This window comes from Periplaneta americana, chromosome 14 (genome assembly GCF_040183065.1).
Source record: "Periplaneta americana isolate PAMFEO1 chromosome 14, P.americana_PAMFEO1_priV1, whole genome shotgun sequence".
NCBI classification, from domain to species: Eukaryota; Metazoa; Arthropoda; class Insecta; order Blattodea; family Blattidae; genus Periplaneta; species Periplaneta americana.
In genome coordinates this window covers 28,395,117-28,422,748 of record NC_091130.1, presented here as the reverse complement: position 1 = coordinate 28,422,748, position 27,632 = coordinate 28,395,117, and the positions used below count along the sequence as shown (strand labels likewise).

At 34.7% G+C, this 27,632-nt stretch overlaps 1 protein-coding gene and 1 long non-coding RNA gene across 2 annotated transcripts in view; both read left to right on the top strand.

Annotated features, from left to right (window-relative positions):
* The window catches only part of LOC138713208 (uncharacterized), a 169,039-nt gene that overhangs the window by 26,922 nt on the left and 114,485 nt on the right, over positions 1-27,632 (top strand). The window lies entirely within an intron of this gene.
* Positions 1-27,632, top strand: part of LOC138713959 (uncharacterized) — a 144,081-nt gene that overhangs the window by 4,629 nt on the left and 111,820 nt on the right. The window contains exons 3-4 of the mRNA XM_069846539.1: positions 12,207-12,430; positions 15,358-15,496. The gene's annotated coding sequence lies outside the window, so the exon portion shown is untranslated. The remainder of the gene's footprint in view (positions 1-12,206; positions 12,431-15,357; positions 15,497-27,632) is intronic.

The following is a 27,632-nucleotide window of genomic DNA, read 5'->3' as shown; positions in this document are numbered from 1 at the left end:
CCATTTTCTTATTACTTTTATTAATTATGCTTATTTTAGGATTCTTTGAAATTGAATTAAAATGTACGTTGTTGCACACATTAGTATTGTTATATATCAAAAGGAAACAGTTTCATTAATTAATTGTGTTATTTCATTTATTGGTTACTTCTAAGTATAAACTTGTAACTCTAAACCACAATGTCATTCAAAACAGAATCTTCACGATATTTTTAATCAGTTCTATTAATTGATTAAAACAACACATACCGGTATTATGTTGAGTTAATTGAATTTTACAATTTTTCTGTTTATCAGTTCGATTAATTGACTAAATCGACAGCTATATGTTTTATAGATCTTAGATTTTACAATAGTCGTCTGCAAAAATGATTATTCTGCACTTAGGCTTAAATTAAGAGTACTGCATTTTGAGACATTTTACCTCGTGTAAAAGTTTCAAACAAATTGTAAGAATTCCCTACATGAGTAGTTGCAGTTGATTGTGATTTGCGGATCTGATTTGATTAGATGTGTTGTGTTCCTGTTTCGAACATCTCTTCATAAGAGAAAAAACTGTCTGCATGAGCTTTGCTGCCTGGTATGCTTACAACACAACTCAATAGTTTTTCTTTTTCTAAATTTCTAATTCTAATATTGATTGATTTTAAACTATTGAGCCCTGAAACCATTTCTGGCAAGCATTACTTTCTACAGAGATTGCACATTTCAGTGCATCTCTGGAACAACAGAATTCATCATATAAATCACGTTCAATCACGGAAAAATTATATATTTGAAATTGATTTTTACAATATGCGAAAATAAAGAAGAAAAATATGGGAGTCGGGAGAGTGTTAAAAATTAGGTCTAAATACGTGAGCTCTGGGGAAATACAGAAGGGTTGGCAACTGTATGGATCAAATCATGGAAATGGCTTACACTTTATGCCAGTAGTTAATTCTTCTAGACCAGCCTTTAATGAGAAAATGAACGTGAAATTAACCATTAAGCCATTAACATTACTGTTTCCCCACCTTGCCAAGATATAGCTAGTATGTAAAAATATTATTGTTAAAAATTATTGGCTGTCTTAATGAGAAAATGTGTATAAAGTATATTTTGGTTTGGATCCCATCAATAACAACAAAAACAGAAGAACAAGCACTGCTCCAACATGAGAAAATGTTACGACTGCCAAACTCTAAATGGACAGAAAAGAACCTCCCTTTTTCAATCCTTGAAACTCATAGTAGTTTCCTAGAAAAGGTAACACAGATTAAATTCAAATTGAACATTTCTAACACCAGAGAAAATTTACTCATAAGAGAAAATCCATTGGAATTATTGCAACCTACCTTCAGTTTGGAATTAACAGAGGAAATAAGTAAATCAGACACACCAAAAGAAATACAAAAACTTCTAGCACTGGAAACGATCAATACTAGATACCCTACAGAAGAATGGCTACACATATATACTGATGGATCCACCACAGAAAACCTTACTGGAGCTGGAGTTACATGTACACATATTTCCTTTTATCATTCTGTTGGCAGAGACACAACAAATTATGATGGTGAAATAGAGGCTATACACATTGCTCTCCGACAATTATTAAATCTTCCCTTAAATAAATATAACAAGACAGTAATTAAAAATAATGGAGATAATTATTACAGTTGTCTGAACACTATTTATTGATAAAATAAATAAAATAATAAAACTGGTTAGAAACCATACATGTTTCGGGGGCTATGCTCCCCCATCTTCAGTGGTACTGCAACAAGAGAATGGAATGTATAAAGATCTTGAGTATGCTGCAAAATTATAAAATTTATAAAATACTAAGTCTGAGACAATATCGTTAAAAAGTAAAATGATCTAATGTACAATTTGGATGTAAATCACACTAACTCGATTCAACAGCTAGTTCTAGATTCGGAAATAGCCTTGCAAAACATAAGTGATACTCAAAAAAACATATTACGCCATAAGTAGCAGCTAGAATTAATAAAATACGATTCAACATAAGACAAAACAGAACTTTCAATCAAGCAAATAAACAAACAATGCAGAATTTACGTAATAAAATTACAGAAAATGATTTGATTATCACTAAAGCGGACAAAGGAAATGCAACTGTAATATTAGACAAATCCCAATACGTTGAAAAAACAGAATCTTTCATTTCCAATAATAATTTTGAAATCTTAAAAAATGATCCTACCGCCCACTATCAAAAGAAGTTAAAAGACACCCTGAAATCCATAGAATTTACAGTTACAAATAAAGAAAAACGTTCTTTAGTTTCAATGAATCCGAAAGCTCCTTCAATGAGATCGTTACCTAAAATACACAAACCAGACATCCCCATTAGACCGGTTATCAATTTTCGTACAGCTCCCACATATAATACCGCCAAATTTCTGCAAATTTATTTGAAGAAAAACTACAAATTTCGTAATAATTACAGTATTAAGAACACAAAAGAGTTAATTGATACATTACAATGTTTACAAATTAATGAGAAATGTAAAATGGCTTCTTTCGATATCATCAATATGTATGCCAATATTCCTATTAGAAACACGATCCAGTTAATTGAACAGAATTTAAAAGAACAAAATATTAGTCAAATAGAGATTGATGAAATAATTACATTACTTCGAGTTTGCACAGATCGAAATTACTTTACCTTTAACAATAAATTTTACAAACAAACTGACGGTCTTCCCATGGGCTCTCCATTGTCAGGTATTTTAGCTGAAATTTTTCTTAACGACCTAGAAAATACATTAATCGATTCTAATACTCACAACATCATAAAATGGAGACGTTATGTCGATGACACTATTCTCATGTACCAAAATATTACTTCTCAAAATTTACTAGATAATATAAACTCTATACACCCTAGTATCCAATTCACTAAAGAAGATGAAATTAATAATTCTTTGCATTTCCTTGATTTGACTATAGAAAGGAAAGACAACGAGTTTTGTTATAAAGTATACAGGAAACCAACCCAAACCACACATTTAATCCCCAGTCATTCAAACCACCCAATTCAACATAAGAAAGCAGGGTTACATAGCTTAATCAATAGATTGCTGGATACTCCTATGTCCATATCAGACTATGACAAGGAACTAGATACAATTTATTCTATAGCTTCAGACAATGGCTACAATAGGCAAATAGTTGATAGAATTATTTATCAAACCAATCGAAAAAGGCAGTTAAAAAATTACACCCATTTGTCAAATAATAAAGAGAAGAAGGATTACGTAAGCTTTGTTTACACAAATCCATATGTTCATAATACTGCCTCCATTTTTAAAAAACTTAACTTTGACATAGCGTACAAAACAAACAACTCCTTAGGCAAAATTTTGTTTAATAAATTTCCTATTACAAATTTTGACAAATTCAATAATTCAGGTGTATATAAACTGAAATGTCAATTTCCAGAATGCGAAGCAACATATATAGGTCAAACTGGCCGAAACTTTAACATAAGATATAAAGAACACAAAAATACATCTCATGAAGCTTCGCATTCAGCTTTTAGTGAACATATTTTTAACAGTCAACATTTTTTCACTAACATTAATTCCGATATGGAAGTTCTACACACCAACAGAAAAGGCAAATTATTAAATATATTGGAATCAATAGAAATTTATAAAGATAAGCTTATTAACATTCATAATTTGAACGACAAAGCTATTTATGATAATAATATCCTATTTGACCTCTACATCACTTCCGGTTCGAACAAAAAAAGATAAACGTAGTATTGGTTACGTATTCTTTGTCTTGCTCTTTAGCATAGTTAGTCCTCTTTAAGATACATCTACACTGTAGGTGAGTTCAGCATCCTAATTGTAGTAGTGTCCATTCTTCTAAAGTATTTCTGATTGTATTTATAGTATAAGAACATAAGTTCTATTTTTGAAACCTTTTTTTAAAATTCTTAACATCAGTTTTTAACTTCATTGATGGTTAATCTTTAATTCCAAATATTTTGGAATGAATAACATTCACATCTTGTCATTGACATTCTATAATAATATGACATTTTAACATTATTCTTGGGTCACCATTAGTATTACTTAAGATTTATATATTGTATCATCAGAATTGTATTATATATATATTTCTTCTATAAGATATCATTTAATAATATTTAATAACTATTCTCAAGTTTATTTTTTTATTGAGTTTATAATGAAATTTCAATTTAATACATTAGATCATTTTACTTTTTAACGATATTGTCTCAGACTTAGTATTTTATAAATTTTATAATTTTGTAGCATATTCAAGATCTTTATACATTCCATTCTCTTGTTGCAGTCGTGGTACAACCACTGAAGATGGGGGAGCATAGCCCCCGAAACATGTATGGTTTCTAACCAGTTTTATTATTTTATTTATTTTATCAGTAAATAGTGTTCAGACAACTGTAATAATTATCTCCATTATTTTTAATCTTCACTTATGAACACTGTTGTATTTTGACCTTTTAAGTATTTAAGACAGTAATTCTTTCAGATTCTAAAGCTGCAATTCAGGGAATATGTTCAAATGCTACAAAGAAGTCAACAAACATAAGAGAATGCTACAAAATGTTAACACAACTCCAAAAAGTTAATAAGATTGTCCATCTCCAATGGATTCCAGCACACTGTGGAGTCATGGGGAATGAAACCGCAGACACACTCGCAAAGAAAGGCACAACAATAAAACAAAAGTCTAAATTTAATTTCTCATATTCCTCAATAAAACGCTTGATCACTACAAAATTTTCTCATTCATACCTACAAGAAATAGAATCAAATGCTAAAGACAAAAAATGGATTACACTACTTTCCAACCCAGATACAATCCCCCAGAGACCAAGGAAAACAGCAGTTGCAGCCTTCAGACTATTGACAAATCATGACTGTCTAGCAAGTCATCTCTACAGAATAGGTATCTCAGCTTCACCCATATGTGTCCTGTGTAACGATCCAGCAGAAATGAATGAAGATCACTTGAAGACCTGTGAAGCATTAAGATCAGAAGAAACTACAGTTCAAAAGTATTGGAAAGCACGACTGCTAATGGCTTCATTGCCAGATGCAAGGCACTAGACAACAACAACAACAACATATTTTGGTTTGGTTTCTCTCTGTTTTTAAGGAGAAAACAGAAGAAGCATTTCTCGAGTCCAGTTCACAGTCAGAAGAAGCATCTCTCGAGTCCAGTTCACAGTCAGAAGAAGCATCTCTCGAGTCCAGTTCACAGTCAGAAGAAGCATCTCTCGAGTCCAGTTCAGTCAGAAGAAGCATCTCTCGAGTCCAGTTCACAGTCAGAAGAAGCATCTCTCGAGTCCAGTTCACAGTCAGAAGAAGCATCTCTCGAGTCCAGTTCACAGTCAGAAGAAGCATCTCTCGAGTCCAGTTCACAGTGTCCTGCAGATGCCTCACATCTTCCTAAGTGTAAGGCTGAAGCACGCAGGAAGAGAAAAGCACGTAAATTGAAACATAGAAGGAAAGATCCAGTGAAAGTATGTTTGCTTGTGCATCTGTTTGTCTGAAGCATTTATAAAGTTATCAGAATATTGTAATAATTTATTGTGGCGATTTCTTGTAGCATATGAAGATATTTCGTTTGAAGAAGGTGGGAAAATGCGCGTTACTACATTCTACAGAGATTGCACATTTCAGTTCTTCTCTGGAACAGAATTCGTCATATGAATCACGATCAATCACGAAAATATTATATATTTCAAATAGAATTTTACAATATGCAAGAATAAAGAAAAATATGGAAGTCAGAAGACTGTTAAAAATTAGGTCTAAATACGTGAGATACCGGGAAATAAGGAGGGTTGGTAACCCCTATGCATCAGATCATGGAAATGGCTTACACTTGACGCTAGTAGTTAATTTTTCTAGACCAGCATTTAATGAGAAAATGGACCTGTAATTAGCCATTAAGCCATTAACATTACTGTTTCCCCATCTTGCCCAAGATATAGCTAGTATGTAAAAATATTATTGGAAGAAATTATTGGCTGTCTTAATGAGAAAATGTGTATAAAGTAAATTTTGGTTTGGTTTCTCTCTGTTTTCAAGGAGAAAACAGAAGCAGAAGAGGAGTCGAGTTCACAGTCGGATACCAATTCACAGTCAGATTCCAGTTCACAATGTCCTAAGTGTGAGACTAAAGCAGACAGGAAGAGAAAAGCACATAGAAGGAAAGATCCAGTGAAAGTATGTTTGCTTGTGCATCTGTTTGTTTGAAGCATTTATAAAGTTATCAGAATATTGTAATAATTTATTGTGGCGATTTCTTGTAGCATATGAAGATATTTCGTTTGAAGAAGGTGGGAAAATGCGCGTTACTGCCTTCTACAGAGATTGCACATTTCAGTTCTTCTCTGGAACAACAGAATTCGTCATATGAATCACGATCAATCACGAAAATATTATATATTTCAAATAGAATTTTACAATATGCAAGAATAAAGAAAAATATGGAAGTCAGAAGACTGTTAAAAATTAGGTCTAAATACGTGAGATACCGGGAAATAAGGAGGGTTGGTAACCGTATGCATCAGATCATGGAAATGGCTTACACTTGACGCTAGTAGTTAATTTTTCTAGACCAGCATTTAATGAGAAAATGGACCTGTAATTAGCCATTAAGCCATTAACATTACTGTTTCCCCATCTTGCCCAAGATATAGCTAGTATGTAAAAATATTATTGGAAGAAATTATTGGCTGTCTTAATGAGAAAATGTGTATAAAGTAAATTTTGGTTTGGTTTCTCTCTGTTTTCAAGGAGAAAACAGAAGCAGAAGAGGAGTCGAGTTCACAGTCGGATACCAATTCACAGTCAGATTCCAGTTCACAATGTCCTAAGTGTGAGACTAAAGCAGACAGGAAGAGAAAAGCACATAGAAGGAAAGATCCAGTGAAAGTATGTTTGCTTGTGCATCTGTTTGTTTGAAGCATTTATAAAGTTATCAGAATATTGTAATAATTTATTGTGGCGATTTCTTGTAGCATATGAAGATATTTCGTTTGAAGAAGGTGGGAAAATGCGCGTTACTACATTCTACAGAGATTGCACATTTCAGTTCTTCTCTGGAACAGAATTCGTCATATGAATCACGATCAATCACGAAAATATTATATATTTCAAATAGAATTTTACAATATGCAAGAATAAAGAAAAATATGGAAGTCAGAAGACTGTTAAAAATTAGGTCTAAATACGTGAGATACCGGGAAATAAGGAGGGTTGGTAACCCCTATGCATCAGATCATGGAAATGGCTTACACTTGACGCTAGTAGTTAATTTTTCTAGACCAGCATTTAATGAGAAAATGGACCTGTAATTAGCCATTAAGCCATTAACATTACTGTTTCCCCATCTTGCCCAAGATATAGCTAGTATGTAAAAATATTATTGGAAGAAATTATTGGCTGTCTTAATGAGAAAATGTGTATAAAGTAAATTTTGGTTTGGTTTCTCTCTGTTTTCAAGGAGAAAACAGAAGCAGAAGAGGAGTCGAGTTCACAGTCGGATACCAATTCACAGTCAGATTCCAGTTCACAATGTCCTAAGTGTGAGACTAAAGCAGACAGGAAGAGAAAAGCACATAGAAGGAAAGATCCAGTGAAAGTATGTTTGCTTGTGCATCTGTTTGTTTGAAGCATTTATAAAGTTATCAGAATATTGTAATAATTTATTGTGGCGATTTCTTGTAGCATATGAAGATATTTCGTTTGAAGAAGGTGGGAAAATGCGCGTTACTGCCTTCTACAGAGATTGCACATTTCAGTTCTTCTCTGGAACAACAGAATTCGTCATATGAATCACGATCAATCACGAAAATATTATATATTTCAAATAGAATTTTACAATATGCAAGAATAAAGAAAAATATGGAAGTCAGAAGACTGTTAAAAATTAGGTCTAAATACGTGAGATACCGGGAAATAAGGAGGGTTGGTAACCGTATGCATCAGATCATGGAAATGGCTTACACTTGACGCTAGTAGTTAATTTTTCTAGACCAGCATTTAATGAGAAAATGAACCTGTAATTAGCCATTAAGCCATTAACAATACTGTTTCCCCATCTTGCCCAAGATATAGCTAGTATGTAAAAATATTATTGGAAGAAATTATTGGCTGTCTTAATGAGAAAATGTGTATAAAGTATATTTTGGTTTGGTTTCTCTCTGTTTTCAAGGAGAACACAGAAGCAGAAGAGGATACCAATTCACAGTCACAATGTGAAGCTAAAGCAGACAGAAAGAGAAAATCACATAGAAAGAAAGATCCAGTGAAAGTATGTTTGCTTGTGCATCTGTTTGTTTGAAGCATTTATAAAGTGATCAGAATATTGTAATAATATATTATGGCGATTTCTTGCAGCAAAAACCGAAATTTAAACTAAACAAATCGGGAAGAAGAGCATCAGTCACTGTCAAGGAAGATAAACGAAGTCCTTTATTTTTAAAAGAAATTGGAGAAATGGTTATGTGCTCACTTGTTGGAGATATTTCTCCATATTATCCCTCAAGGTAAAATTTTTATTTTATAGATCTTCTTGTTATGAAGTATGTAGAACTTACAGTGATCTGCAGTAAGTATAATACAGTCGAATACAGTATTGTACAATCGCATCGAGAAAAACAGTAGCAATTAGAACTAAATTGGCTGATGCCCTTAGAAAATTAAAATACACCTCCTATGCATAAGTCCACAGAACTGCTGACAATGGCAGTAACAGACGCTTTGACATAATCGTCATTAGTGAATCCCTGTCTCAGGGTATGATCATTGAGCCCACCACCAGGTTTGAAATATATAAAGGACAGCCTGAAGACGTACACGAGGAGAAACGAGCAATCTACGTTCCAACCATCCCATATTATAAAGATAAATACCAACTTCACGATATCAGTGTTGCGGGATTGATGTTTGGAGCAAGAGGAACGATACCTAACTTCTCTTCTCAGTTCTGTAAGACCCTAGGGCTGCACAAATATTTTCTAGATGAACTGGCCCTCCTCATAATTAAAGAGTCAGTCAAACTCTTATAGAACCACCTATATGGACTCTAATTCAGTGTACTGAAACAATTGACACACCATTATCATTTTTCTTTTTATTATTAGCTTTCATTGCTTCTTTACTTGTTTGTAAATTTTCTTATTCTGTTAACTGCCATTGTTTGTTTGTTTCTTGTTTGTCATTTTTCTTTGTTATCTTTCATCATCTATTTTTTTGTTTTGTTTTGTATGCTTTGCCTAGTGGCAGCCTCTAATTTGAGGAAGTTCTCGTAAATAAATAAATATATGTTATTTATTTCAAAATATATATTACCAACCATAGATCTCCTAAGTGTTGGCGGATCCCCAGGGATCCGTGGAGCACACTCTGGGAACCACTGCTCTGAATCATGTCGGAACTGCTTTTCATTGTACTTTATTTTGGTCCGTGATTAGTTGAGGCCAATGAGTATTAAATTCTAAGTTATGCTGTGAATTTTTCCTTCTTTCCAATGGTTGGGTACACTTGATAAAAATGAAAGTGGCCGGCGTCTGAGAGACTAAGTTTGAATCGGGTATTTCTGTGAGTACTCAGGACAGCCAGACTTTGTTCAAAAGATTGCGTATATTCTTTTGGTAATTATAATGAGGAACACAACTATTAATCACTAAAATCTTCCGAGAAAATAATTAACATACGAGATTTAAAACAGACAGATCATTCAGAGTGTTTAGGCTAAACAGTGAATATTATAACACAAACACAATATACTGTATAACAGGTTCTCAGGTGGAGTATGACCATAGATTGTTACAATGCCATTCTGACTACAGTAAAACTCTTAGCGTAGTTTGTAGAGTGATAGTTAAGAGCTCGTGAGATCAAATCTTGCCTTTTAAATGCATCAGTGAAAATATAACAGGTTTTCATCATTTTTTTACCCTTACAATACTTTTCGCTTTATTATTTTTTTCATGTTAATAGAAACTTTTGATGCTAGATGGAAGTAACACTAAAGATGACAATTAGGGGCTTTCATATTAAAATGCTGTGTTAATTATTTTATTAATCCCTGCTGCTTTGCACTCTATTGTCTAAGTAACATTCAGTAAATATGTTGACTGTTAAATAATTGGCAATAATTAATTTGCAAGTTGTGCTAAAGGGAATATGATTATTATACTAATAGAACTGTATTTCACTAATATGAGTAATCGAGAGCTTAGTGTGAAACTAACGTAACTACAAAACTGACATTTTTATACAAATCGATGGCAAATACATTCTTCTACATAGCTGTTATTATCATATGTCCCAGAAAAGAGCGACCAGCCGGTTGGCCACACCCTGCGTGGTTTCGGCCACGCGTTAACCATTTCTCTCGTGCAATTGACCTCCAGTAGCCATATGGCATTCAGTGTGCTTAGAAGTTGTGTAATGAAACTCTCGATTCTTCAAGTGTACAACGTGAGTGTACAAAGTTTAGTGATTATTGTGTATTTAGGTAATGCCTAGCAACAAATTCTCACTGTGTGAACGTGTGTACATGTACAATACTTACATAAAAGGCAGAAGGTCGTGTGCGAAAACAAAACGAAAATTTCGAATAAAGTTTCCAAACAGACCTGTGCCTTCCGCCAAAACAATTAGACAACTCGCTAAAAGATTTAAAGAAACAGGCTCAGTGTAGAATCGAAAATCAAGCAGAAAACGTAGTGTTCTTACGTGAAACGATTGTCAGTTTATTTCCAGTAAGATTCCGCCACTGCTCATACAGCTGCAGTGTCAATGAGGGAGGCGTATTTTCAGTATGAAACTAATCAGTAATAATTTGAGGCCTCCACGAAGCCCAGATATAACACCCTGTGACTTTTATTTATGCGAAACACTAAAAGGTAGGGTTTATGGGAAAAATCATCATTCTATAGATGAACTAAAAGAAGAGAAGGAATCCAAGCTATCAATGATGTGGAACTTCAGAGTGTTGTTCATTCGTTTATCAGAAGATGTCAGTTGTGTGTGGCGGCAAACAGGGGCCATTTTATGCAACGACTGTGAGCATGGTAAGTCCAAATTATTGAAAATTTATTGTTAGTACTGTTATATAATTGAGAAGCGCCGGAAAAATGGTTATAATCTCGGCGGAAACCACGCAGGGCGCGGCTGGCCACTCTTTTCTGGGACGTATGATGATAATAGCTCTGTACTCGATTAGAAAAAATCGTAACTCAGTTCCGAAAAGTCTTATATATAATACAATTCGTAACTACAAAACATAATGGTATAGTTCATGTGAAATAAGCGTATTGCCTGTTAAGAATTTTGTTGTGAATAAATCATTGATTGTAGTTACATTAGTTTCGCATTAAGCCCTCGTATTTACCTGTATGTTTATCCCATGTTTCAAGTCAACAATTTACTGAATACAAGTTTAAAAGAAAATTGAAAATAAAACATTTCGGTATGACTATCCCAGATATAAATGTAATACACAAAGCCAAAATGGAACATAATATTACGTACCGTTGCTTATAATAAGAAGTTTAATATACTGTACAGTAGTGAGTCCAAGTGAACATTCCGATGTTTTTGTTGGCCAACCAGGAGCAGGTCCCTACCAGTACTGCCACTTCTTGTATCTGCAAACTCACGGCGTTTTGCCAGATGAAAACTTACGTACTACCCATATGTTGTATAGTATTTTGTAAGTTTTCAGAACTGGACATGCCTGTTTTATGACTAACCACTAACCAATTAAATTGTTCTCACGGGTTAGCCTCCCTTTATCTGCATGGTTGGTGAATCCCCTAATGTTTAGTTTATTTTTATCATTCCTCACTGGTGTTTGTGTTATCCTTCACATCTGAGCTCTGCTATTGCCGCTGCTTGCATCTGTGAACTAATGGTGCTTTGCCAGATTAAAACTATATTATTAACATTTGGTACTCATGGTAGCAATTCTCCTAGAGATACTTTATGTTTAAAAAGAAGTTGCACCTTTATAGCTTCTATCAAACAGAAATAGGACGATTTTGTATTTTAGATAGACAATCACTGCAATAAATTTTCCAACTGTACTTCATTTCATGCATGTTTATGAATAATGTTCTTAAAACTTATACAAATTGTATTTGCTCTGATATTGTGTTTGGTTGTGTGCAGGTGGTGTAAAATTGAAGCGTACGAACAACTGACTCACATCGTTATTGTGTTAATTGAGGGACTTTCTTTGAATGACTTTCAAGCTCATGAGAGTTTATTTCCTGCAATTACCGACTTCAAGATTAAACTTGAAATAATAACACCATTATCATATGGTGGATGTACCATAGAGGAAATGGCAAGAGTTCCTTTATTGTGCACCCAAAAAGACAGGCTGCTGAAACGTGAGTACATCATAGTCAGTTTCTCTCTTAATAATTGTTTTTAGGTAAGCTTGCATGTGGTACACTGCTGTGGAGTAATGGTTAGCTTTCCTGGCCGTGAAACAAGCTAGCCTGGGTTCAAATCCTGGCTGGAACAAGTTACCTGGTTGGAATATTTTCCGAGGTTTTCCCTCAACCACTCGAAGCAGAATTGCTGGGTAACCTTCGGCATTGGATCTCAGACTCACTTCGTCTTCATTAGTATCATTTCATTAATCATTTTAATAGTTACAAGTTGATTAGGGTCTACACCTGTAGAGGAACAGCGCGTCTGGCCACGAAACCAGGTGGCCCAGTTCGATTCCCGGTTGGGGCAAGTTACCTGGTTGAGGTGTCTTCCGAGATTTTCATTCAACCCAATATGAGCAAATGCTGGGTAACTTTCAGTGCTGGATCTCAGACTCATTCCACCAGCATTATTACCTTCATCTCATTCACATGCTAAATAACCTAAGATGTTGATAAAGCGTCGTAAAATAAAAAAGTTGATTAGGAAACATGGCGGACATGATATCAGGATCTACCTACAAATGGCATCTGTATGCGGGAGTTGCACATATCTGGAGAAGCCGCAGGGGCTTTAATAAGCGGACTACAGGTGACCGGAGATGTTTAGTTTATTTTTATCACTCCTCACTGGTGTTTGTGTTATCCTTCACATCTGAGCTGCAGCTTGTATCTGCGAACTAATGGTGCTTACATACATACTGTTACATTATTAACATTTGGTACTCATGGTAGCAATTATCCGAGAGGACCTTTACATTTAAAAAAGTTACACCTTTATAGCTTCTATCAAACAAAAATAGGACAATTTAAAAAACCGCTGTTTTATATGAATTATTCTATATTTATTGTTGTTTGCCTGATAGCATTTAAAACTGATTTTGAATTTTAGATAGACAATCACTGTAACAAAAAATTCAACTGTACTTCATTTCATGCACGTTTATGAATAATGGTCTTAAAACTTATATAAGTTAACTTACATTATATTTTTTGATTTCCAGTCTCATAGGAGACAATTTAAGGAATTCAATAGGACATTTCAGAATATAATTGAAATTATGACGCCTCTGACCTATAATGGCAGTCTAATAGAATAAATTGATTTCCAGTCTCATAGGAGACAATTTAAGGAATTCAATAGGACATTTCAGAATATAATTGAAATTATGACGCCTCTGACCTATAATGGCAGTCTCATAGAAGAAATTGATTTCCAGTCTCACAGGAGACAATTTAAGGAATTCAATAGGACATTTCAGAATATAATTGAAATTATGACGCCTCTGACCTATAATGGCAGTCTAATAGAATAAATTGGAATACTTCCTGTTATAGTGACACAGAAAGATCGACTGCTGAAACGTAAGTACATCATAGTCAATAGTCAATAGGACATTTCAGAATATAATGGAAATTATGACGCCTCTGACCTATAATGGCAGTCTAATAGAAGAAATTGATTTCCAGTCTCATAGGAGACAATTTACGGAATTCAATAGGACATTTCAGAATATAATTGAAATTATGACGCCTCTGATCTATAATGGCAGTCTAATAGAAGAAATTGATTTCCAGTCTCATAGGAGACAATTTAAGGAATTCAATAGGACATTTCAGAATATAATGGAAATTATGACGCCTCTGACCTATAATGGCAGTCTAATAGAATAAATTGATTTCCAGTCTCATAGGAGACAATTTAAGGAATTCAATAGGACATTTCAGAATATAATTGAAATTATGACGCCTCTGACCTATAATGGCAGTCTCATAGAAGAAATTGATTTCCAGTCTCACAGGAGACAATTTAAGGAATTCAATAGGACATTTCAGAATATAATTGAAATTATGACGCCTCTGACCTATAATGGCAGTCTAATAGAAGAAATTGATTTCCAGTCTCATAGGAGACAATTTAAGGAATTCAATAGGACATTTCAGAATATAATTGAAATGATGACGCCTCTGACCTATAATGGCAGTCTAATAGAAGAAATTGGAATACTTCCTGTTATAGTGAAACAGAAAGATCAACTGCTGAAACGTGAGTACATCATAGTCAGTTTTTCTCTTAATAATTGTTTTCAGGTAAGCTTGCATGTGGTCCACTGCTGTGGAGTAATGGTTAGCCTTCCTAACCGTGAAACAAGCGAGCCCAAGTTCAAATCCTGGTCAGGACAAGTTACCTGGTTGGAATTTTTTCAGAGTTTTTCCCTCAAGCACTCCAATCAGAATTGCTGGGTAACCTTCAGCATTGGACCTGGGACTCATTTCGTCTTCATTAGTATCATTCCATTAATCATCTTAATAGTTACAGGTTGATTAGGGAACATGGCGGACGTGATTCTAGGATCCACCAACAGATGGCATCTGTCTGTGGGAGCTGCACATATCTGGGGAAGCTGCAGGGGCTTTAATAAGCAGACTGCAGGTGACTGGGGGAGTGTATCTCCCTCGGATAGATGGCGTCTTTGTGAGTCATGTAATTGATGGCAGCATGGAGTTCTGGCTGAGGATGCAGCAGATTCAGTCACATGAATTGCGAACAGATGCCATTGATCAGAGAAGGCTGCAGAATAACATCACAGGCAGGCTAAGGAAGGATCTCCAATCAAAACTGGATGCTGTGGCTGAATCGATACAGTGACATCATGCAGTGAATCATGCGCTTAAAGAGCAATCCTAAATGGATTTCAATAATCTTCCAATATAAGGAGGTTGCACAGAAAGCCTAAGGCTGGGTGCGGTGCTTGCTTGCGGGTCCTCCTTTCTCTCTAAAAAAAGAAAAAGCTTGCATGTGTACATGTTGTCATGATTCCTTTCTATCCACATGGACAGTACAGCATATCTGAAAATTCGTATTTCTTCATTGATTCTAGTTCACGTTAATAACTTCCGGGAGAACCCAGAACGAGAGCAGTGAACAAAGCGGCGCGGACCACAGCGACAACATGCCTCGGCCCGCGAGCCGCACTATAAATACGCCCGCACAACCAGCCACAGGATCAGTTGCCTCAGGTATGCCGAGAAGAGTCTTGCGACCTCGGATACCACTCCACTGAAGATGTCTGCCGCAGTTGCAGACGAAACGTCTGTCATAAAACCAACCAATAGACCACGGCCTCTCAGCCCGGAAAATGAATCTAGATCTAAAGATTAATACAGTCTCTATCATCATATCCCACCTCCTTCAAATCCATTTTATTAGCTTCCCACATACGTCTCGGCCTCCCCAAAAGTCTTTTTCCCTCCAGCCTCCCAACTAACACTCTATATGCATTTCTGAATTCGCCCATACGTGCTACATGACCTGGCCATCTCAAACATCTGGATTTAGTGTTCCTAATTATGTCAGGTGAAGAATACAATGCGTGCAGTTCTGTGTTGTGTAACTTTCTCCATTCTCCTGTAACTTCATCCCATACGTGCTACATGACCTGGCCATCTCAAACGTCTGGATTTAGTGTTCCTAATTATGTCAGGTGAAGAATACAATGCATGCAGTTCTGCGTTGTGTAACTTTCTTCATTCTCCTGTAACTTCATCCCTCTTGGCCCCAAATATTTTCCTACGCACCTTATTCTCAAACACCCTTAACCTGTGTTCCTCTCTCAAAGTGAGAGTCCAAGTTCCACAACCATAAAGAGCAACTGGTATATAACTGTTTTATAAATTCTAACTTTCAGATTTTTTGACAACAGACTGGATGATAACAGCTTCTGAACCGAATAATAACAGGCATTTCCCATATTTATTCTGTGTTTAAATTCCTCCCGAGTATCATTTATATCTGTCACTGTTGCTCCCAGGTATTTGAATTTTTCCATCTTTTCAAAGGATAAATTTCCAATTTTTATATTTCCATTTCATACAATATTCTCATCACGATACATAGTCATATACTTTGTCTTTTCGAGATTTACTTCCAGACCTATGGCTTTCTCAAAATATGTTATGAAATATTTCATATAAAAGAATTTTTATCTCAAAAAGAAAGCAGAAACGAGCAAAATTTTATTATAAACTTTTTTGTTTGAAATATCTCAAAGAATAATCCCCTGAAATTAATGACATTACTTACTCTTCACCCTGTATACAAGGTTTGACCAAATTTTAAGAAAGTATTTAATTATTTTTTTTTGCCAACCAGTTGCAGCCCTAGGCAGTCTACTGCTGCATACAACCTGGGGTATAGTCCGGGTCAGCTTACTTCATATCTCAAGGGTGAAACCTAACTATTTTTTCCCCATTACTATATATGCTAGTGGATTGTGATGATTTTCTAGTTTGCAGGTTGAATTTCCTTTTGCCTTTTCTGAGTTTTGTAAATCCGCGCTCTGACACTTGTTGTAAATGTGCAGGATTTCTTGTTAAAATAAGATATTTTTATGACCTAAATGAAAAAAATGACCTGAGAACTGACTACAGATTACATAAAAAGATAGCTGAATAATTTGTTGAAACTCTCAAGATCAAAGAAAATAACACTATCACCGTATGCTTTAATTGTCAACAGAATCAGCCTCTACCGAAATTATCAGTGGGGAATATATTTTACTTCCGCCAAGTCTGGCTTTACAATACTGTTATGGAAGTCATTGAAGGAGGTGATATCCACCATTACACATGGCTTGAAACAGAAATGGCACGAAATGCTAATGAAGTTTCTTCTGCAGTTCTGGACTATATTAAGAAACTAGAAGAGAAACTGGAAAAATCTACTGTGAAATATACATTGAGATATTTTTCAGACTCATGTGCAGGGAAAGGATTTATATGTAAATACATATTTACTTATAAAGCTAATATAATTTATATTTTGCATTATCTTTATGTTTCACAATGTGTAGGGTTGAAAAATCCTACTTTTATTTTCCATATTTTTCCATATTTTAGAGTTTAGTACATATTTTCGTTAATTTCCATATATTTTCCATATTTCATATAAAACAGTCCATATTATATTAGGTTTAACAATAAAACAAAACAAAATTCCATTAACTTTTAAAAATACATTTCAACAATAGAGATTTAAACACATGTTCAGTAATCCCTTTAACGTCAGAGTTATTTGAAAATTAGCAGTCCTATCAACAATGGGAAAGTAAGTTACAAAACTGTATTAATTTAATTTAAAATTTTTAACAGACTTCAGTTGTGCAGCTCAACAGTTAAATGCCAGTCAGAGTACACATAGGTTCAGTTTTGTAAATCATACTATAAAGACGGTAAATATGCCAAAAGTACGTCATTCAGTCAATTTAAAATCAAAACTAACAAGTTACATTTCAGAATTTAAAGAAGATGGTTTATCAACTGACAATAAAATATTATTTTGTAATTTGTGTCAGTGTGCAGTATCATCTACACAAAAGTTCCTGGTGCAACAACACATTACAACTAGTAAACATCAGGCCAACAAACAACTAAATTCCAAGCAGAGACAATTGTTTTTAACACAACCAACAACATCGAATGTAAGATCTGAGTTTAACATCGACCTGTGCCGTTCTCTCATCTCTGCTGATATTCCTCTCTACAAACTAAAGAATAAGGTCTTCAGGGAATTCCTTGAAAAATATACTCAACATACAATCCCGGATGAGTCAACACTTAGGAAGACGTATGCTCCATCCATCTACGATGAGACAATACAGAAGATAAGAGATGAAATTAAAGATAGTTCAATTTGGGTTTCCATTGATGAGACTCCCGACAAAGAAGGTAGACTTGTTGGTAATGTAGTTATCGGTTTGTTAAGTGAACAGTATTCTGAACGAATTCTTTTACATTGTGATGTTCTAGAAAAGTGCAATAACAAAACTATAGTTAAACTGTTCAACGAAGCTATGGGTATCCTGTGGCCAAAGGGTATTATGTACGATAATGTGTTATTCTTTATTAGCGATGCTGCCCCTTATATGGTCAAAGCTGGACAAGCATTATCTGTTGTATATCCTAAATTGACTCATTTTACTTGTGTGGCGCATGCATTTCATCGTGTGGCAGAAGTGGTCAGAGACAATTTCCCTAAAGTAGATTTGTTGATTTCATCAGTGAAAAAAGTATTTCTCAAAGCTCCCAGTAGAGTTAACGTGTTGAAAGAAATGTACCCTGAAATTCCATTGCCACCAAAGCCAATTTTAACTAGATGGGGTACATGGCTAGAAGCAGTTGAATATTATGCCGAACATATAGACTCTATTAACAATGTTCTCCTTGCATTGGACTCTGAAGATGCAGTCTCAATTGATACTGCGAAAACAGTTACCTGTGACATAAGTGTGAAGAATGACTTAGCTCACATTCAGCATACATTTTCATGCATCATAAAAACGCTCAAAAGTCTCCAAAATAGGCACCTTTCACTATCTGAAAGTTTTGAAATTATAAATAGTACTGTGGAACAACTGAATCGTGGTAGAGGTAAAGTTGCAGATGCAGTAAGAGCTAAGGTGGACACTGTACTTTCAAAAAACCCTGGATATGAAGAACTACAAAAGGTTGTTGCTGTGATGAGTGGTGAATCAACAGTGAAGATTAACTTGGACTTATCCCCAGCAGACATTGTGAAATTGAATTATGTACCAGTTACTTCTTGTGACGTCGAACGCTCTTTTAGTCAGTATAAATCTATCCTCAGAGACAATAGAAGAAGATTCACTTTTCAGCACTTGAAAGAAATGTTTGTAACCTATTGTTATGGTAACAGACAATAAAAATTGTGTTTTGTTGAAACTACATTGGAAGATAAGGTACGTCCATTATATTTTTTGTTTAGTTTGATTAAAATGTACCAATATTTAACGTACATAGTCATTTTTTTATAATTTTAAGTCCATATTTAATTCCATATTTTGGTAAAAATCCATATTTAATTCCATATTTTGGTAAAAATAACTACATATATATTTACATATTTCATATATTTTTAGTCCATATAAATCCGTTCCCTGCTCATGTGTATCACAAAACAAAAATTCAGTAATGATGATTATGCTATTGAGATTTTGTGAGTCTTTCAAGGTATTCACTAAAATAAAACATTACTTTCCTGTTAGAGGGCACAGCTTCCTGCCACCTATTAGGGTATTTGGTGTCATTGATAAGAACAGAAGAAATCACAGAGTCATTGCAGTACCATGAAATATTGAATCAACAGGGACAGTGCATGGTTCTGAGTAAAGATTGAGAAGTTTATGAAAAAAAATCAAGCGCAAATAAAATTCCTAAATGGAAGCTGTCATTTAAGATGACAGCAGTGAAGCAAATCACATATGAGAGGAATGGGAGATGGAGGAGTCGACTGTAAAGTAAAGAACGTCTTCTGTTGAAGTACTAAAAAGTGGCATCAATAATTTCAAGGAAATGGACAAATCTCTTTCAGACAAGCCTAAAAATCACGTGAATACGAAGAATAGGGGTGGTGTGAAAAAACTAATGAAATATTTCGATACATCAACCGAGGAAGCAAAAACAATCTACTCACAGGTATTACAAGATTTCCTGGAATCGAACCAAGAAAACAATGAAGCAGAATACCCAGAAGAACATTTGTATTAATGGAATGCCTTGTGTTCTCAGTAAAATAGAAGAAAAATTATTTGTTTCAAAAGCTAGGTATATTTTTTTCATAAAGTTGTATATTTCAATTTGAAGATGTTCAGTTTTGATAAAAACTCACCAAATTCAATGCTATTTTCTGAGCTCTTGAACTAAATAGTTAATATAAAATGTAATTATCATAATTCAACTTGGAATATTTAAATCATGCGTATCTTTTAATTTTTGTTTAAATGTTAAGGGAAGAATATAAACAATAAAATGTATTTCCTGAAAATTTTAGATTTTGAAGATGTTTAGTTTTGGAAAAACGTTCCTCAATTGTGGAAATGATATAGGTTCTGTAAACATTTCCTTGCTGCCTAGTAACAAACAAAAGAAGAGCAAAAAAAACAATATTTATGCAGCTACTGAAAACTCCTCCTGCTAAGTAATTTATGTTAAGTTGACTCCTCTTGGAAGTAAAAATGTTACTACTTTAAATGCTACGAACAAGAATGCTTCTTCAGTACCTAATCTGAATGCAACTTTTTCTAATATGCAAATTAATAAGCGGCTGTGCAAAAGCTCAAATACAGAAATAGCACAGAATATGACGTATTACACCAACATTCCCACTCAAAACAGATTTCAGTCCTTAGCTACAAAAGACAGTATGGAGGAATCTTCTGCTGCATCTACACTTCAAAAGGAAAAAATTCTAGCTATCTGCTTAAAGAACATTGAGAACTAGGCCTATCAGCTCTTATTACAAAACATACAGAATCAAGTACAATCAGAATTTCATACAGAGTTGAAAGGATCAATCATAAAAGTATACACATCAACATCCTATGATTTTAGATCACTTTCTACTTACTTTGATTCAATTCGTCAGCAATATTATACTTATAAAAATCCCGCTGCAAAGAAATTTTCTGCTGTTATTCGAAATGTACCCTACTCTCTCAGTGATCAAGAGATAAAAGTCGCCCTTGAAGAACTTAACTATCCAGTTCATAAAATAACGAGACTCCTAGGAAAGAACAAACAGCCCACTCCACTTTGCGCAATAGAACTGGACAACAATGACCAAGGTAAATCAATCCTAAATCTCAGTCGCCTGTTATACAGTGTAGTTAAAGTCGAAATCAGACGCCAATCCAAAGAGATTCCTCAGTGTACAAGGTGCCAAAATTTGGTCATACTAAGAACTACTGTCAACTCGAACCACGCTGTGTACGATGTCTAGAGCTCATCATTTCTCTTAATGCCCTAATCCTAAAACACCACCACCTAAGTGCGTGAACTGTCAACAACAACATCCAGCTAATTACAGAGGCTGTGAACACTATTTACAATTGAAGGAAAAATTCTCACGTGGTGTTCAGGGAGCATCATTAACAGCACTTGATTCAGATCATTGTCCAGTGTTGATTACTTTCCACTTGTCTCCTAATGTAACACCTCAAGTCCAACGCCTTATTAATGGTTTTGTTGATTGGGATAAATTTCAGTTGACTCTAGACTCAATGTTAGTCACAGAATATCATCCACTAACAGCAAAAGATATTGACAATGATATTCAACATTTTACGGACACAATAATTTCATGTGTAAATTATTCTACAGTGTGCTCCAAGCAGTCATTGACCCGCTACTTCTTACCATTTGCCATATTCCAATTAATTAAGGAAAAACATTATATTCGTTGACAATGGCAACGAGAGAGGCAACCATGGCAACAGAAGAAGCTGAATTATCTCATACTATTAGTCAAGACAAATCTTGAACAACATCGTCTGCAATCATATCAGTCTTACTTATCATCTCTATCTGAAGCTGATAATATTCTTTGGTACGCCACAAAGCATATTCTGTGTGAGCCAACAGCCATCCCGACACTTCATGTAGACTCTCAAATAGCCTCAGACACAGAGTCGAAATGTAACTTGCTTGCATCTCATTATCAACATGTATTCACCCCTAATGAGAATAAAAATGAACAAACTACCTCTGAATTTGAAAAAGAACTTATGGAAAATATTAATGAACCGAATGTGCCAGAGAAAATTTCCTATACTACTCCACAAGAATATCTTACTTCATTCAAAAGCTTCCAAATAAAAAATCTCCAGGTCATGATCTTATACCCAACATTGTACTAAAGAAGCTTACCAACAAATCTCTTGCATATTTGACGATAAATAATTTTCAATGTTGCCCTTTTAATGTTTAATGGAAGCTTGCTGAAATCATTGTTTTTCATAAGCCGAACAAACCTAAGCACTTGCCATCTAGTTATCGACCCATAGCTTACTGCCTACACTATCGAAATTGTTTGAGAAGGTTATTCGTCATCGCATTTGTAAATTTACATTCCAAAACAAGATTATACCAAATTTTCAGTTTGGCTTTTGTCCGAAACATTCTACAACACATCAATTGCAAAGAGTCACTGAATCCATTATAAAAGGCTTTGAAGAAAGACAGTATACTGCCGCTGTGTTTCTGGATATTGCCCAAGCATTTGATACTGTTTGGTATGATGGTTTAATGCTAAAATTATATAGAATTGGTTTTCCTGACTATCTCATACGCATCATGAAAAGTTTTTTTATTTGAGGCTCAGTTCTCAGTACATATAGATGGTGTTAAATCAACGCTTCATCCAGTTTTAGTCAGAGTACCACAAGGATCTATACTGTCACCACTTCTCTTCAATCTCTTCACATATGACACATAGCTATGTATGCTGATGATACAGTTCTCTTTTATTCTCACTGTAACCTAATACTGCAATCACTACTCTTCAGACATCCTTACAGGAGCTGTCTAAATGGTTCTCTGACTGGAGATTACTACTCAATATTACCAAGACAGAAGCTAAAATCTTCTCTTTAAGGCCTATTCATAATCCACCTCCTTTGATTCTTCTAAATGAACAAATTACATGGCTCTCTAGTCAAGAAGCTGTAAAATATTTGGGAATATTATTAGATACGAAACTTACATGGAATGCCCATATAACTTGCATTGTTACGCTAGCCTCTTCCAGAATTCGAAAATTATACCCTTTGGTTAATAGACGTTCACAAATTGGATTGGATTGTTCAATGCTACTGTACACCTCGCTTGTACGACCTCTTTTAACTTATGCAGCGCCAATGTGGGGAACAGCAAATAAGACTCCATGCATCGCCTACAAGTTCTTCAGAATAAGTTTCTACGAACAGCAACAATTCCCCCGTGGTTTGTAAGAAATTAGCAACTGCATCAAGAATTGGGAATTATTCCACTAGAACAATACATCCATTCAATGTCAAAATCTTTCTTCAACCAACTTCCTGGCATTCCTGGAGCTGTGACATATAACATTGGAGCAAGATCTTGTCAGCCATCTAGACTTAAAAGGAAACTACCTCAGGACATCTTTCTTAGCGATACTGACGACTCTTCATAAATTTAACACAGAAAATCATCATCATATTTTTATTCTCATAGTTCACAAAAATGATTAATTAATTAATTTATAAATAAATTTAATTAGAGGAACCTTTACAGCCAACCTCATCATGATATTCTGTATGGGATATTTCATAATTTAACAGTGGTCTGTATAGCAAGTTTGCTGGTTGACCAATAAATTTAAAAAAAAAAAACTGAAGAGACATTACGCGAATGCAACTCTGCTGTAGCCTTTGTAAACTATGTCCACAATTCCATACAGTGTTACCAGGTCTTGAAAAAAATATTTCCGGAGGTCGCAATGAAAAAATCTGGAGATTTGTCCACAATTTCCGGAGGCATTTTCGAAAATCACACAAAATGTTATTATAATCTTCTAACTATTACAGTACATGAACCTATAATAAAAAGATTTCTACTTTAATTTTTCTACTCACCGCCTTCCTCTCCTCATAGATGTCACTTACTTATTAACTTTGCAGTCTCTTTCCTCTTCTCTTTCTCATTTTCTTATAGATGTCAATGTTCGTGAGTCGAGTTAAGTCGGCGCTAACTTCAAAATCATAGCACGATGCTGAGTTAGTGAACCTTTTAGTATGCAGGAGTCCGCTAATTGTCTTGGTTGATAATCGATTTCTGGTTTTTGTTTTCATTCTATTTATAGTTGAAAACACCCTCTCTACACTGGTGGAAGAATGTGGTAAACACAGAAGTGACAACATTAAGGACGATAGTTTTGGAAACATGGGTGCCCCATCCCCCCTTTTTTCACTACTTACAGCCACCCAAAATTCTGTTGGGGTTACACTTTGTCTACTTCTGCTTGAACTATATTTATATTTCTTAGTAGCCTCCACTCAGTATCAAGCTCCTGTAAGTCGTCGTCTTTAACTAAGTTGGGAAAATTTGACGCAAGATTAGCAATTGATGAGATTTTCTTGTTTATTATACAGTTTGGGTAAAGAGCCTCTAGATCTTTTATTACAGTATCCCCGAAAGAAAATCTTTTGAATAACTGTTGGGCACCCTCGATGAAAAAACCTAAACATATAACTTTAAAGCCCTTCACTTGTTCAGCACGGATATTTGTGTTTCTCAGGATATTCAAAGCCACTTTTGCACCGAAATAGATGTCATCAAGTGACTTAAAATAGGAAGGATTTCGGTATTCTACATTCTTCAATGGAGTTTTCTCAAGATAGCCCTCCTTCATATAGCAGTCTAAAATTGTTCTAAAAGTTCCTTCAATGTCACGATACATTGTATGAATTTGTGGAGTTTCGGACTGCATTTTAATGTTTAAGCTATTGAAGAGAGGAAGGATGAAATCCAGGAACTGAAGATACAGCTTGGTTGTGGGGTCATTCAATTTTTGCAAAATTAAGTCACTTACCAAAAGCCTATCATTGACCAAAGCATCAGTAAAAAACGACTTTAGTGAATCATAATGTTCCAGAAGTCGAGCAACCACCATATGTAAAGAAAGCCAACATGTTTGGCTGGGATGTAATATTTTGTGAGGTTTCACATTTACAAAATTACCTGCATAGAATTGGAATATATCAGTCTCCTAACTGCCCATTGTGCATCTCAAACCAAGAAATGAATTCGGAACACCTCAAAATCTGTGCTTCAGTGGCTGACCATGATAATATCTTTGAAAAATATTGGAGTGCAAGAGGTCAAATGACTTTATTGTCAAACGCCTGGCATTAGAAAACAAAACAACATTTACAAAATTTTTTAATTGTTTCAGGTCACCGATGCGTTTTGGACTGCTCTGAAAGTAATTATAAACATCCCTTGCAAGATCTTCAATGCCCCTAGAGAGTTTCATACAAGTGTAAGGAGCACACAGAGCATAGGAATGACAAATAGATTTCATTATAAACAGATCAAGGATATCTTGCTTTAATAAAGTGGATAATGAATGGCGCATCCCTAACATTGCATTTGCTCGAACTGCTGAAAACCCTATCATATTTTGTTTGTAGGGAATTTCATTATTGTTGAAAAATTGAACAATTCCTTGGTATAATGTGTCACTAGTGGCACTAGTAAGCGGAATAAGTCCAAGAAAGGCATCCATTATTTTCTTACCCTTGCCCATTACACGTACTACCATACATAAATGCTTAATGCAGCCCTTAATGGTGGATTCATCGACAATGAGAGAAAACTGATTTTTCTTAAGCAATTCAATCATCTGATTTAAACTTTCTTTCCCTGTAACGTGACTTATGATACCCATCAGTTTTGTTCTCCCACATTGTAGATGCTCAGCAACTTCTGGGTTTTTACGAAAGAAAATCCTTCAGTGGGGTTGAAAAATCCCTCTTGGGGTGGTATGGTCTATACTCCAAAATATACAGTTTAAAAACGAATTAAAATAATAAATTAGAACAAAACAATATTCCTAATAAATATGACAGTGCAACAGAGTACTCACCCTCAGATCGGTATATTATTGATGATCCTGTTCACATTCTTCTTCTCCCTCTTCTTCCGCAACCAGCAGCCTAGGTTTGTTGTCTCTTGAATCCTTGTTGTAGGCTACATATTTTCACTGAACAGTTTCAACATTTCGTCGGTGATTGGATAGTTGTAACACTTTCTCTTCATGTTGCTCATGTGAAGTTTCACCCGCACTAGAGACGACACTGTTTTTGCTGATAGTTTATTTCTTTTCTTCGTTTTTATATCGCTAACCATTGAAAATATGTGCTCTACAGCTACATTAGAATGGGGCAAAGAAAGGCAAATTTTGGCTAGTTTTCCTAAATTTTTTAACAAAAATTCAGAATTGAAATTGTGACATTCTTCTATTCGTTTCCAAAATTCTAGTATGCTAATTTAGATAAGCAGTTTTCTCTTCAGAAGAAAAGTAATTGGGTAAAAGACGCCATTCATTTAATACTGATTCTTGGTTTACTTTTGACTTATATTTTTCAACTAGTGAAGTGTGATACTAGACCTTTCAACAATATTACTGACACCTAGATTTTGGATCTAGAAAAAGTCAAATTACTTATAACATCTTGTTAAAGGGGCAATCTTTTCAAGGACTCATTGAAAGCTACTTGATAGAACTCCAAACATCGTAATCTGAATTTTTATTTTGTCATCAGCTGGCTTTCTTGTAAAAACACTGGTAATTCTTGGGACATTTTTCAACAGTAATGCATTTTTTATGCGAGGGCGTCGAGCTGTGTCTAATTCACTCTTACCAGCCGATAGTTCCTTTTTGCAACACGAACATTTTACTTTATAGCGATCATTAGATTTAGCCAACCAACCTTTAAAATGAGGTTCCTCCAAACATGATTCAACGAATTATTGTTTCCGCCAAGATTTCTCGATTTCTCACTTTTAGCTAACTTTCCAGATTGCACGTTTTTTTTTTTCGGCGTGGACGATCCTTCTTGAGGATCACTCATTGCACCAATAAAATAAACACACGGTTAAAACTAAGAAAATAAACAAACACTTTAAAAATATCAACTTAAAACTATGGTTATAATGTACAATATGTACATTTTCCCGGCTGTTAACACAAGAACTGAAACTACAGTCTATTCCTAACGTACTCATGTTCGCAACAATCTACTCTCTACTGAAATACTGAATCGATTTGAATATAAAGCGGGAAGACGTAAACGACAATGGTGAATGGCAGCCAACAAGCAGAAAAATAAAAGAGGGAAAACATAAATCTCATTGGTCGTTTCTATTTGAATCACTCAACTCTTTGAATTAAAATTATATTTTATAGCAACCCATTGTTGACAAACCATATATTAAGCATATAATAGTTTTCAGTGTTAAATCATTTTTATGTGCGTTTAATAAAAATTAAGAAACTCATTTTGTATCTGGAAAATAAAACTATTTTGAAAAATATTTAAAAAAAAATGAAAAAATTGGAAAGGTGTGAAAATCCCTACATTTTGTGTCATTCTGTCAAAAAATCCCACAATCCCTTTTCGACCAAAAAATCCCTATGCCGAGGGATAAATCCCTCAACCTGGCAACACTGCAGTTCTGAATCCGGACACCGCTTGAATGAGTTTAGGTAAATTTTCTATGACCAGGGTTGCCATACGTACAACTACGACTATTTTGACTCATTGTACGAGGTACGACC